The following is a 12,817-nucleotide window of genomic DNA, read 5'->3' as shown; positions in this document are numbered from 1 at the left end:
AAAATGACTTTAGTTGGGTGGGGCTGGCAGTATAGAAGAAGAGGGTTTAGCACCAAAAAATGGCTTTAGGCAGGTTAGAGTAAAAAAAAAAATGACTCTAACCAGATTAGCGTCATTTTATGGTGCTAAACCTACCATGCCACATGACTCCTGCCTTAGAAAAGGCAGGAGTCATGCCCACCACCCCAATGGCCAGCACAGATGACAGGGGTCCCCTGGGCATGGCCATTTGCACCCTGTGCCATGTATGGGGGCCCATTTCAGGGCCCCCTATGGCACTTTCAAAAATAAAATGCACTTACCTGTACTTACCTGGGATGGGGTCCCCCATCCTTGCAGTCCCTCTAGTGTGGGTGGGGGTGCCCCTAGGGCCTAGGGAGGGCACCTCTGGGCTTATTTCATGGTGTTCCACCATGAAAATAGGGCCACAGGTCCCCTAGGACCTGCCCTGACCCAGGTCTTAAAAAATGGGGCAAAGCAAGCTTTGCCCCATTTTTTGACCCCTCCTCCCTCCCTTGCAGCATTTTTACATGGGAGTATAAATATGGTGTTAAGGCCATAGAGTCATTTTTTTGCACAGGAACGCCTACCTTGCATCTCATTAAGGCAAGGTAGGTTTGCACTTCCAAAAAATGACTTAAACTCCATAAATGTGGCGCTAGACGGGTCTAGCACCAAAGTATAAATATGGAGTTAGTTTTGCACTGAATTAGAGTAAAAAAAAATGATGCTAAATCAGTGCAAACAGAGTATAAATATGCCCCTTAGCGTCAAAAAATTATGCTAATCTGGTCAGAATCATTTATTTTGGCTCAAAACTGCCTAACGTCATTTTTTTTTTAAGCTAGCCTACCCTTTGCACCGGCTTGCACCATTCCATAAATATGGTGCCCAGCTGGTGCTAAAAAATGGTGCAAGCCGGTGCAAAACTTTTTGGGGCAAAACTGCCTTAGTGCAGTTTTGCACCAAAAAGTATAAATAAGGCCCTATGTATGCAGTAAATCTGCTAGGACTGTATTTTTGTAACAAGCAGTCAGATGACACTTAAAGAATTATCGTTTTTGTTAATTGTAAGTGGGTGGGTTTTAAGCGCCCACTGAAGGTATAAAAATCACAGTGTGTAAGAGATGAGTTGAGTGTGGCTTCGGTTGCAGAACTGTGCTGTACTCCCGGCCGTATTGTATTCTGTTTATTTTGGTTATATAAATACACAATTATTACTAGAATTGTGTCACTTCTTTATTATTAATAAGAAATTCGATTACATTTCCAATAAGCAAGGAATTAAGGAGTGGATTGAAAAAATGTTTAATCAGCAGTGACTGCCTTCACAACAGATCTCTACTTAGGGTGGACAGTTCACCACTGGAATGGCAGAGGCCACCCTCTGGCTAACCAGCAAAATCATTTGCCAGGTACTAAATGAACCCTCATGCTAATATTTATGGAAAGGGAATGCTTCGAATCTCTGAATGGGAAAGATTTAAGGTGTTTGCGGTATACGATCACAAATCTTAAAGAAGTGGCTCAGGTCTTGACCCATTTGATTAGTAGGTGTGGGCGGGGGGGGCAGTTGAAACAACTGGAGTGAGGGTCTGCAACATTAAAGCAGACCTCCCATCGGCCACCCTCAGCCACAAAAATAATTTGAATGTTATTTTACATCATTATTAATGGGATTTGTCGTAATAGCAATAATAGGGATAATAGTGCAAAGGACACAAATATCGTTATTATTATTATTATTATTATTATTATTATTATTATTATTAATAATAATAATAATAATAATAATAATAATAATGATAAAAACAACAACAACTAAAGAATGGTTGTTCTCCAATTAATTACCTCTTTTGCAGCTTCTATCCCATTTGTTGGTTTCCTGCCTCTGCTTCCCTGCAGATGGCACTCGCAGACTCCACTCTCCGCCCCCTTCAGTCTACAATCCCTGTCGTTTCGTATTTTCTACAGCTGTTGTGAAAACGTTTTCCACTCGCAATGAGCCTCATTGAGAACAATAGTATGGGAATTATTTCCGAAATGAAAAAACATAAGCATTAAAAAAACAGCGACTGCAGCTCTTCTAACTCTTCCCCCTCCCTGCGACATCATCCCAACACAATCGAGGTGCAATGTTCAAAGCGAGTCCATGAAATGGTCGTGGTTGGGGACAGGTTCGTGGGGTGGCGCATGTGATACCCTCGACGTCCACGTTATCATCGCCCTCCCCGAGGGGTTGGTGATGTGCATGCTTTAGCCGCGAGGTACCAGTCGTCATCATTGCTGCTCTGACCAGATGCTGCAGCTCCTCGCTCGTCCATCGCACCTGTTACTGAAGCAGAATTCGTCAGCGCTGCAGGAGTCCCACTGCTTCCCAGGTGCGTTTAAAGCTTACATTTTACAGCAGTCTCTCCGTACCGCCGTTGTACGGCAACTGCCACACCATGGGTGTATTGCTGAAGGCTAGCAATCAAAATATACTTTATTCTTACAAATACCAATCCGTTCAATATTCCTTATTGTTTTTCTGCGTGCTTTTTCAAGGAATATACATTTGCTTATATTTCCGAGTGCCAATGCAAAGAACGATAGTGCCTTGCGGTAAGCACCAATGAGTATCGGATAAATATGCACTAGTAGTACTGTACTGAAAATGATTTGTCCTTTTTTCTGCAACTATTTCTGCAGTTCCCCATACTGGTGTGTTCCATTGCCTCACAGCACTTCACGCTAAGGCGTGCACTGCATCATACTCACTCACTCATGCAACCAAGCAGACGCATCGTGAGCACTTCCCCTCTGCAGAAAGGATTTGTGTTTGTGTTTGGATGTCTGCTGACTATTGGTGAATCTTCAGCCGTTAATTGCTTTATTTGTGAGTGTGTTGGTTGCTACTGTCTTTCAGTAGGAAAACAAACAGCAGCTGCTGCATGCATCAATCTGCGCAGATTGTTTATTTTGCAAAGAGCACAGGGTTAAGGAAACGGCGTTTAACTTCCCTTTAATCTACATTATATCGGATATCTTGAGGAAAATTTAAGTTTACCATTAAATAATATAACTACGTACATGCACTCACACGCGCACACTTTTAAAGAGAGCTGACGACATTTTGATGATGTATTGTTCTAATCCTGACCAGTATAATTGTTTACTATTTATTCAAGGAAGAGCTATGGAGTCTTCTTTGCTAACATGTCACTCAACGCAGGGCAGCAGGCAAAGTTGCTGTGCTGCGTGAAAGGGAGAGAGCAGAAGAGATCCATATTTACAAAGATCTGGAACATTTATGCTCTCTCCTTGTTCTGGTGCACTGTGTGCTGCCTCATGCCAATGCAGACAGTAATATTTTGTGCAGAAATGGACACCTTCCTGCACAAAAACAATGCTTAGTGGCATTTTCCTCTTTCAACCTAATGCAGAACATTTAGAAAGAAGAAATAACAAGGCTAAAGGTATTTTTCCTTGTTACACCTCAGTGGGAATGGCGTAGCACAGTGGTTCCCAGCATGTGGTCCGGGGACCCCTGGGGGTCCGTGAAGCCTTCTCAGGTGGTCCGCAACTGCTTAGAAAATTAAAAAATATTAAGAGATTAGGTCCCCATCTTTCAGTAATGACTCAGTGGGGGATCCCCTCATTCCAATAATGATTCAGTGGGGGTCCCCGGGTTCCAGTAATGATAAAGTGGGGGTCCACAGAAGTCAGTGGAGTAGCATTTTGACGCGTTCCCTAGTTAACTAGCTTTGGTGCCAAAATCCATGGGTGATTTTATGAAAGCGCCCATGCTCCACCCAAGGAACACCTCCCAGGTTGAAATATAATATTCAGAGCGTTGCGTTACATTTTGTTACAAAGCCATGCAAGGCTACGCAAATTAGTCCTTTTGTAGATTTGTAAATTTCAAATAAGCCTTTGTGTTGCCATGCATTGCCTTGCGCAACACAAGTGCGACACAAAGGCTTAGTAAGTCTAGGCCTAAATATCATATTATTTCACACAAATGAGTGAAGGTGGCTATTTGAGTGTCTCACATAGAAGCCCCGATTGGTACTATTTATTGCATATGATAAATTTGAAGCCAACAGTGTGAGCGTAATCAGGAATAATGAATACTCACTGATAAGTAGACCCCATTTCAGTCAATAGAGAAATAAATTAAAAAAACATATACACATATTGGCATGCACACATATGTGGACACAAAGTCACAAACACCCTTTAAAGATATTCTGATATTTCGACAATGATTTATTACTGTGGTATATATATAAATTATACATATATCTATATATATATATCATATATATGATCCTATGCTTAAAAACTTTGCTAGATAAACAGACAATTGAGGTGAGCAAATCTATAGTGTCGCTGGTGTTGCAGGGTGCTCCTTACTGGAGCTGATCTCCACCTAAACGTGGGAACTACCCAGAGTGCTCTCTTTTTTTACATAAATTATGCATCATTCTAATCTCTGAAAGGGCTTTGTTTTGACTTACACAGGGTGCTCCCTTGTGTCTGGACAAAGCTAAACCCCTCTGAACACTTTAATGATAGTGAAAAACGTGTCAGGGGTTGCTTTTATTCATTCCAGGTTGTCTTGGATGGTATTTTACCAGTCCAAAGCTATAATACTGTGACTGGAGTGGTTAATGGCTTTTGTTATTTTACAGTTCAGCGATGATGGCACTGTGTCAATCCTATGCTTAAAGATTTTGCTGTACAAATGGCAAAATACTTTGTCCCTATCTAGCTCAGTGTGGATAGCACTGTGCTGATCCTATGCTTAAACAGTTTTCTAGATAAACAGACCTTTGAGGTGGGCAAATCTAGAGTGTCGCCGGTGCTGCAGGGTGCTCCTCACTGGAGCTGCTCTTCACCTAAACTTGGTAACTACTCAGAGTTCTCTCTTTTTTTTTGCATAAATTATGCGTCATTCTAACCCTGAAAGGGCTTTGTTTTGACTTGTACTGGGAGCTCCCTTCTGTCTGGACAAAGCTAAACCCCTCTAAAGCACTTCGATGATAGTGTAACTCTTGTCAGGGGATGCTTTTATTGGTTCTAGGTTGTCTTGGATGGCATTGAACCAGTCCTAAGGTATACTACTGTGCCTGGAGTGGTTAATGGCTTTTGTTATTTTACAGCTCAGCAATGATGGCACTGTGTCAATCCTATGCTTAAAGATTTTGCTGTATAAATGGCAAAAGACTTTGGGGGTCATTCTGACCCTGGCGGTCCATGACCGCCATGGCGGAGGGCGGCGGAAGCACCGCCAACAGGCTGGCGGTGCTTCCTGGGCGATTCTGACCGCGGCGGTAAAGCCGCGGTCAGAAAAGGGGAGCCGGCGGTTTCCCGCTGGCCCAGGGAATCCGCCATGGCGGCGCTGCTTGGGGATTCCGACCGCCTTCCCGCCAGCCTGTTTCTGGCAGTGTCCACCGCCAGAACCAGGATGGCGGGAACGGGTGCCGTGGGGCCCCTGGGAGCCCCTGCACCGCCCATGCCACTGGCATGGGCAGTGCAGGGGCCCCCTAACAGGGCCCCACAAAGATTTTCACTGTCTGCTGTGCAGACAGTGAAAATCGCGACGGGTACCACTGCACCCGTCGCACCCCTGCAACTCCGCCGGCTCCATTCGGAGCCGGCTTCATTGTTGAAGGGGCTTTCCCGCTGGGCCGGCCGGTGGCTTCTGGCGGTCGCCCGCCGGCCCAGCAGGAAAGCCAGAATGGCTGCTGCGGTCTTTCGGCGGGAGCCGCTTGGCGGGCGGCGTCCGCCGACCGCCGCGGTCAGAATGACCGCCTTTGTTCCTATCTAGCTCAGCATGGATAGCACTGTGCTGATCCTAGGCTTAAAAGGTTTGCTAGATAAACATACATTTGAGGTGGGCAAATCTAGAGTGTTGCCAGTGTTTCAGGGTCCTCCTTACTGGAGCTGCTCTCCACCTAAACTTGGGAACTACCCAGAGTTCCTTCCTCATTTTTGCATAATTTATTTCACTCTCACCCAGGAAGGTCTTTGTTTTTATTTATATATATATATATATATATATATATATATATATATACATATATATATAGTTATTTTTCCAAATACCATGCAGCTGTCCATTGGAAACGCCAGCCCTCAAAGTCGTTTTGCAGGCATGTAGCTTTATACTCAAATGTGAGCATTTTTTTCATTTTTTTCATTTTTGTTTATCTATTTTAAGTTATTGAGCAAATATAAATGACATGCCCACATCAGCCAGTATAGTATTCATCAATAAGCCTTCATGAACATCATATAATCCTTTGAGAACAAGGTAGGTTGTGAAGATTGTGCATATTTGCAGATATTAGGAGTGCTGAACATGAAAAATAATACTAACCACAACATTTGTGTGGGCAAAGCTAATGCCCCAAGCTGTAACTATATAATGATATGTGCAAGAATAACTCAGACACTCCCTTGAGCTATTAAGCTGATGAGCTTGTGTTGAGGCACCTGAGTCCATTAAGTGGTACAGAGACCTGAGAAGACTCTTAGCAGCATTTCCAGCATCCCCAAAATGATTTGTTTTTGTCTATTGATGAAGGAATGAATCCAGAAACACATGTCTAGAACTAAACAGCACAGGCTGCACCAACAAGGGTGAAAAATAAAAAACGACTATTTAAGTACATGTTATCATACACTGTATTTTCCATAATGCACTGGGGCAAATTGAGTGGTGGGATGTGAGGCAGTGTGCTCCCACCCCTTCTGTTTGTAAAGACTCCCTTGAGCTACTTAGATGACAAACTTGTGCTGATGCACATTCATCCAGTGAGTGGTATACAGACCTGAGAAGACTTTAGGCAGCATTACTATGATCCCAAAATGGCCTGTTGATCTCTGCTGATGAAGAAATGAATGCGGAAACACATTTAGAGTTTCACAGCACAGGCTGAATTAAGTGTTATTTTACCCTGCATTTACCATGATGCATCTGGGCAAATTGAATGCCGAGATATGAGGCACTGTGCTCTCTCTCCCCCTTCTGTATGAAAAATAATACTAGCCACAAAATTTGTGTGGGCAAAGCTCGTGCTCCAAGTTGTCAATACATCATGCTGTTGCAGGTATAACTCTCAAACAATCACAAGGTGAAAATATATGCATGTTGACACAAACGAGGTGCTATAAATCTACAGAGTTCCCTGGGTTAGTGAAGCCCATGCTCCACTCATGGGACTACAGAGCCTATGATGTTCCCAAATATAAATTAATGGCCTTTATGTCACACATGAGACACAGTACATCTATGTGGAAATGTAATCTAAATACTCCTGTAGGCAAATCCGAACTCCCTCTCATGCTTTGTGGTTGCAGTACGTGGTGTATGATTTATGAGCTTTGAAAACATACATTTGTAGGTACTGTATCTCAAGAGATGCTCTATACCTACATATAGAAGCAGAGCAAGTGCTTTACATCTACGTGGAGCCATTTATGAGGCAGTAAAATGACCATTTCGAAACATAATGCAAGTCCAATATTCCCACGTAGAGTCACAGCTGAGGGGTAGCCTACACTATATTGCCTACCTGGCACAACGCGGGTCATAAGCAATGTGCTTTCGAAAAACAAACTAAATCAAATGTTCCTGAATTGGAAATGAAAGACGAAAATGATGTCGGTATTGTTTTTCAAACATCTACTACATACTCATAACGGACACACCATTCCTCCAGCCTAAATTTAGGAAATGACATGTTTTCGTTTTAAATAATACCTACGAACAACTTGAAAAACAAGAGTAAAGTGCTGCAACAATCACAGACATAATGCAGTCACAAGTAGAACACACATAAACATTCAAGAAATGTTCTCTAATTGTTCATTTAAAAAACATAATTTTTCAATTTTAGAGCAGCTGCAAATGTATTAAAAAAGCAAAATATCGACATAAATGAAAGTTAAAAGCAAGTTAAGGATGATAGCACTATAATATGAGGTACAATAGAAAACCCCAAAAGATTCCAGTTCACCATTTAAGGTACTAACAGCCTAGTTTTTTCAAGTTACCCCTAGTTGTTTTCTATTGTAAAACAATTCTAGCAGACATTCTGTGAGGAATGAGGCAGTGATTTAGCGAGGTAGTCAAACTCAACAGTTTTAACCATGGAACCTGAATTTTGCAATATATTAATAAATAGGCGAATGGACTTTCATAAGCATACTTCAAGTAAATTACGTTTTATTGGGCCAGCTTTGTTTTCTGTGGCATAGGCTGCATATATTTATACTTGGGGCCTGATTTGGATCTGGGCGGACGAGTTACTCATCACAACTGTGATGAATATCCAGTCCGTCTAAATCTAAATCCCAAAGGAGATAATAAGATTTAGATTTCTAGGAACGGGATATCTGTCACTGTTGTGACGAAGTAACTTGCCAGTCTAGATCTATATCAGGCCCTTTATTTGAAGAAAATAAAGATCTGAAACCTGAATTAAGGTGACAGAAAAAAAACGTATTAGCCTTAGAAATAAGTCTGGGAATGAAGCTTTGGAAAAAAAATTCACAGATTTTTCTTCAGCAGTCTGTTAATTTATGAATTTATTTTTGGTGATTTATTAAACATCACATCTGGTAGCAGCCGCTTGAGAGTTCCTCAAAATAAAATGGGATAAAGGAAGGGAAAGTTATGTTAGAGGAAGATTTTACGAAATTTTAACAAACAGGTAACCTTCACAGCTTCTAGATTTTTCATTACCCACTTCCTGTTATCCAGGAAGAGGAGTGTAGTCCACTAAAAAGTCCAGGCAATTTAATTACCCTTCACTGTAATTAGATATTTTCGAGCGACATCGTAATCTCGGGTTTGAATGTAGCCTCATCACGATTCGTAATCGGGCGGTAAATCAACTCTTGGAAAGGCCTGAGGAAATATGCAAGTCTACACTTGTATTTCTCTTCTGAACTTGAGCTGGTATTGCTATTGTCTGAGGATAGTTGTTGAATTTTCCGGGCTTTTGGCTCACATTTCTATGGTTTTTGGTGCTTTTCTTGTTGAATTGAGCAAAGTTGATCATACTATTTAATGCCGATCTCAGATTGCATGACAGTTTGTACATATGAAACAGCTTTGAACATTACCTTCAAAGGGAAAGTGATATGATCTATCGTTTTTATGTCTTCCTAATCTAGTTCGAATCAATGAAAGTTCTCATTCTATAAGTCATCGTTCATACTGGTACAATTGTCGATGTGTGACAGTCCCACAGTAAAGCGAGCTTAACATTGGTGTAACTTGTTAAGTATCAGAAGGTAGGGTGTGCCCTCAGAGCCAACGCATTAAGTTGCAAGTGGTGTTTAATTCATTCACATTTACTTCATCCTGGAAGATTTAGTACCAGTGGACCAGAGCTGAACCCAGCTCCTGCTGGCGTTGACCTTCAGCAGTGAGCAGTGGGCATGGCATCAGAGCCTGACTTTTCAGCAGGCTGTCCATCCAGCCTTGCGCTAGGGAACTCCTACAGTGTATCACCTTTGACCATTTCCAGTGGGAGCGAGTTGCAGGACATAGCAGCACCTAGCTTCCCACCCACTCTATCCTTCCTGTGCTGGCTTTGAATACCGTAGGTAGAGACTGTATGCCCTCTGATTGGCTATCGCTCAGTGTGAGCAGACACAGTAATGGGATTGTCAACATCATTCACACACCAAATTCAATGCAATTCTTATACTTCACAATACTTATATCTTTATATAACCTTACTTAAAAGCACGACCTATTTAAAGATCAACACATACTCATACCAATAAATATTAGCATATTCAGAGTCATAGCACTGATAGTGTTAAAAGTAATTTGACATGTGATTTTATCCGGAATATCATTTATTACATATATAATTGCATCACTTGCATTAAGCATGAGGTGATGAGCATTGCTGTGTGAGTTATGGTTTACATGGTTTAATGTGTGAGTTATGGATTGCAGAGCTTACAATAACTTTCGAATGTTAGTTGCTTGTCGGTTTCAATTTGTAAACATAACTGCATTTTTACAAATATCTTGTGTTTTAACTAAAGCTAACCATAACTTAAACTGTGTTCCATCCATCCATCCATTTGATTCTGACCATTTGCTTCAATGACAAATAGCACTGTTAGAGTTGGCGGCATGACCGGGTACAGCCATCTCATTCTAAATTATACATTCTCCCTCCTTATAGATGTGCGGGTGTCTTGTGTTTTCATATGTATGTTTTCCATATTTGGCAGAAACATATGTTCCTTGACAATATATACATTGTCAAGGTACATAGATGTAAAATTAAACATAATAAATCTATAGTTATCATTGTGAACATACCAAAAACGATGTTATACTAGTCAATACTCAGCTACAAATATTTGTTGAAGAATAGTTTAGATTCAATATTGTGACATATTGTCATTATATATCTCTACTGTCGGCTTGCATTCTGTTTTAGATAACCAATATACTTAGTGTCTGGTATCATAGCATTTGTTCCGGTTTCGATTAATTACATAGCCCTATATAGTACAACTTTATTTCAGTTCTCGTTCTTGAATATATAGTTTTTCAAGCAGCACATCAATGTAGGTCATTGCTGCTAATTATGACAATAAAATAGTGTATTCAATAGTATGTAAAAATAATAGGATGTTAGTTTCAGTACAACAGTATGAACATACACACTGTAAATATTTGAAAGTGCTTAGTTTTGCGAATCAGCCTAGTCGTGGACAATTCTAAAAGCACAGGATTGTACCAGTTTTGATAACGCCAGCTACAAATTAATTTCAGTTACCTTGAAATTGATATGGCTGTTAGGTGTGAGACAAAAGACAGCTCAGCTGTGTTATTCTCATTAAAAGCATTCAGAGGACAGTGCAATTAATTTTGCATGATTACAGGCAAGCGTCTAATTCACATTCGAACACAATATGTGCAGTCCCAGCAAAACAAAGCACGAAGAGGTAATTTGCATGAAGATGATGATGGTCTGTTCTTCCCGAGGACAAACAATTACAAGTGTAAACATGTTGCTCGGGAAGAGCGCTACCAATTAGAGGCGAGCCGTGCACACTTCCCGGACTCAACGGATGTTGTTGGGAGACTGGAGTGGGTTATCTTCAGGAGAAAGTAATCTGTGCTGTAGAGGTGGTCCAAGCTGCTTTGAACACCGTGCCTCAGGTGCTAGTTCAAGAAACAGACAAGCGTCTTAAATAAACCTGGCATATGGGGCGAGGATGGACATTAGCTTCAATGCTGACGCATCACGCGTTAATTGGGATTAATAGAGTTTCCTTTAATATAAAGCAAAGTTAAACCCTTATACTTCTCTGTAGTAGTAGTAGTAGGGTAACATAGAGAACAATATGATTTTGGTGTTTCCTAGTAACATTTTAAACTAGGTAGGAATGCTCTGCTTTAACTCGACAAGTAGGGTTAGGTCGCGTGGATGGAATTATGACTGTCCTTATTCTGGGATCTCCTTCGTCTGGATGCCATTTCTGTGTAAATTACTAAGGGCCGGATGTACAAACATTTTGTTTTGCAATTCGCAATTTATTGTGAATCCAAAATTGCGAGTTGCAAAGCAAAATGTATAAAAGTGTCAACCACACTGTTTGTGATTCACAAATGGGTCGCAAGTGTAGTGTCCTTCTTGACACGTTCTAGTGTTTCACCAGCCACTCGGCTGAGGGGTGGCCTTATACTCACACCCCACACCCATCCAACACAGGCTTCACCAGTCAGGTGACCCTGCCAATAAAAAGGGCTGGGCGCACATGCCCAGGGCCAGTTCTTACAACCATGCTACTGTGTATGTGTCAGTCATTTCAGTAGCGTGAGGGCATAGGTCAACCATAACTACATTGGCGACAAGTGGGTTTGAACCCACGTGGCCGCAGGCAGGAACTTCGATGTTGGTCGTGGAGGAAAGAATGCCTCTGGATAAGGCACCACATCCCAATAGCGATTGGCCCAAGGAAATCAACTAAACTGAAGGGAGAGGAAGGCGCACTGCAGCCCCAGCCCCGCTGACATATGGGGAGATGGTATGGGCTGTCAACCCACCACAGCATGCATGGTGACCCACAGCACTGCGAAGGCGGCTGCGGCTGCGTGAAGAGGAGTGCAAAGATGCTCAATCGCACCAGCAAGGTAAAGCACCCGAAGGGCCCCGTCTCCCCCAGCAAGCACCCACACTGCGGTATAGCGGCCCGCAACGTCAGGGAAGGCTGCCGCAGCCGCGACTAAGACATGGTGCTGCTGCGCAACAAAGAAGATTTAAAAAGAAATGCCCAGGGCCTCCCCAGCAGTGCCTGACACCGGCCCGCAGCGTCAGGGAAGGCTGCTGCGGCTGCTACAACAGAGCCGCACTGGTGCTGTCGCGCACCAGGCGAAAAAAATGCCCTGGGCAGCACCCCCCCTTTCTAAATAATCATGCCAGAAGCACGGTCCGCAGAGTGAATGAAGGCTGCTGCAGCTGCGGAAGGCAAAAGAGCTGCAGCGCAGCGAGAAAAAATTCTAAAATAATGGCTGGGGCCCGGCCGCCCCCACCCCCAGGAAGGTGCAATGAGGTGCTTACCTGCACAAAAGCAAAGGGAAGTGCTCAGGGCCATCCCCTTTCCGAATGAAAAGCAAGGAGACCGGCGGCAGCGTAAAAGAAGGCTGTTGCGGCAGTGTGGATGGAAGGTACATTGGTGCAGGCAAACACCAAAGTAAAGTCAAATGCCCAGGGCCACCCCCCCTCACAGAGCATTGTGCAGTTTGCCTGCCTCATCCCACGGGGCTGTGTTCAGAGCATCAGGC

The 12,817-nt window shown here is 42.6% G+C and overlaps 1 protein-coding gene across 4 annotated transcripts in view; it reads left to right on the top strand.

The window, feature by feature from the left end:
* Window positions 1-1,923: 1,923 nt before the first annotated feature.
* Window positions 1,924-12,817, top strand: part of LOC138300782 (cGMP-dependent protein kinase 2-like) — a 3,513,105-nt gene continuing 3,502,211 nt past the window's right edge. The window contains exon 1 of one of the 4 annotated variants that reach the window (XM_069240553.1): window positions 1,924-2,381. The gene's annotated coding sequence lies outside the window, so the exon portion shown is untranslated. The remainder of the gene's footprint in view (window positions 2,382-12,817) is intronic. The other 3 variants (XM_069240554.1, XM_069240552.1, XM_069240551.1) reach the window with 3 other exon arrangements.

This window comes from Pleurodeles waltl, chromosome 6 (assembly GCF_031143425.1).
Source record: "Pleurodeles waltl isolate 20211129_DDA chromosome 6, aPleWal1.hap1.20221129, whole genome shotgun sequence".
NCBI lineage: Eukaryota > Metazoa > Chordata > Amphibia > Caudata > Salamandridae > Pleurodeles > Pleurodeles waltl.
Note: the sequence above shows the minus strand (reverse complement) of the source record. Positions and strands in the feature narration are given on the sequence as shown.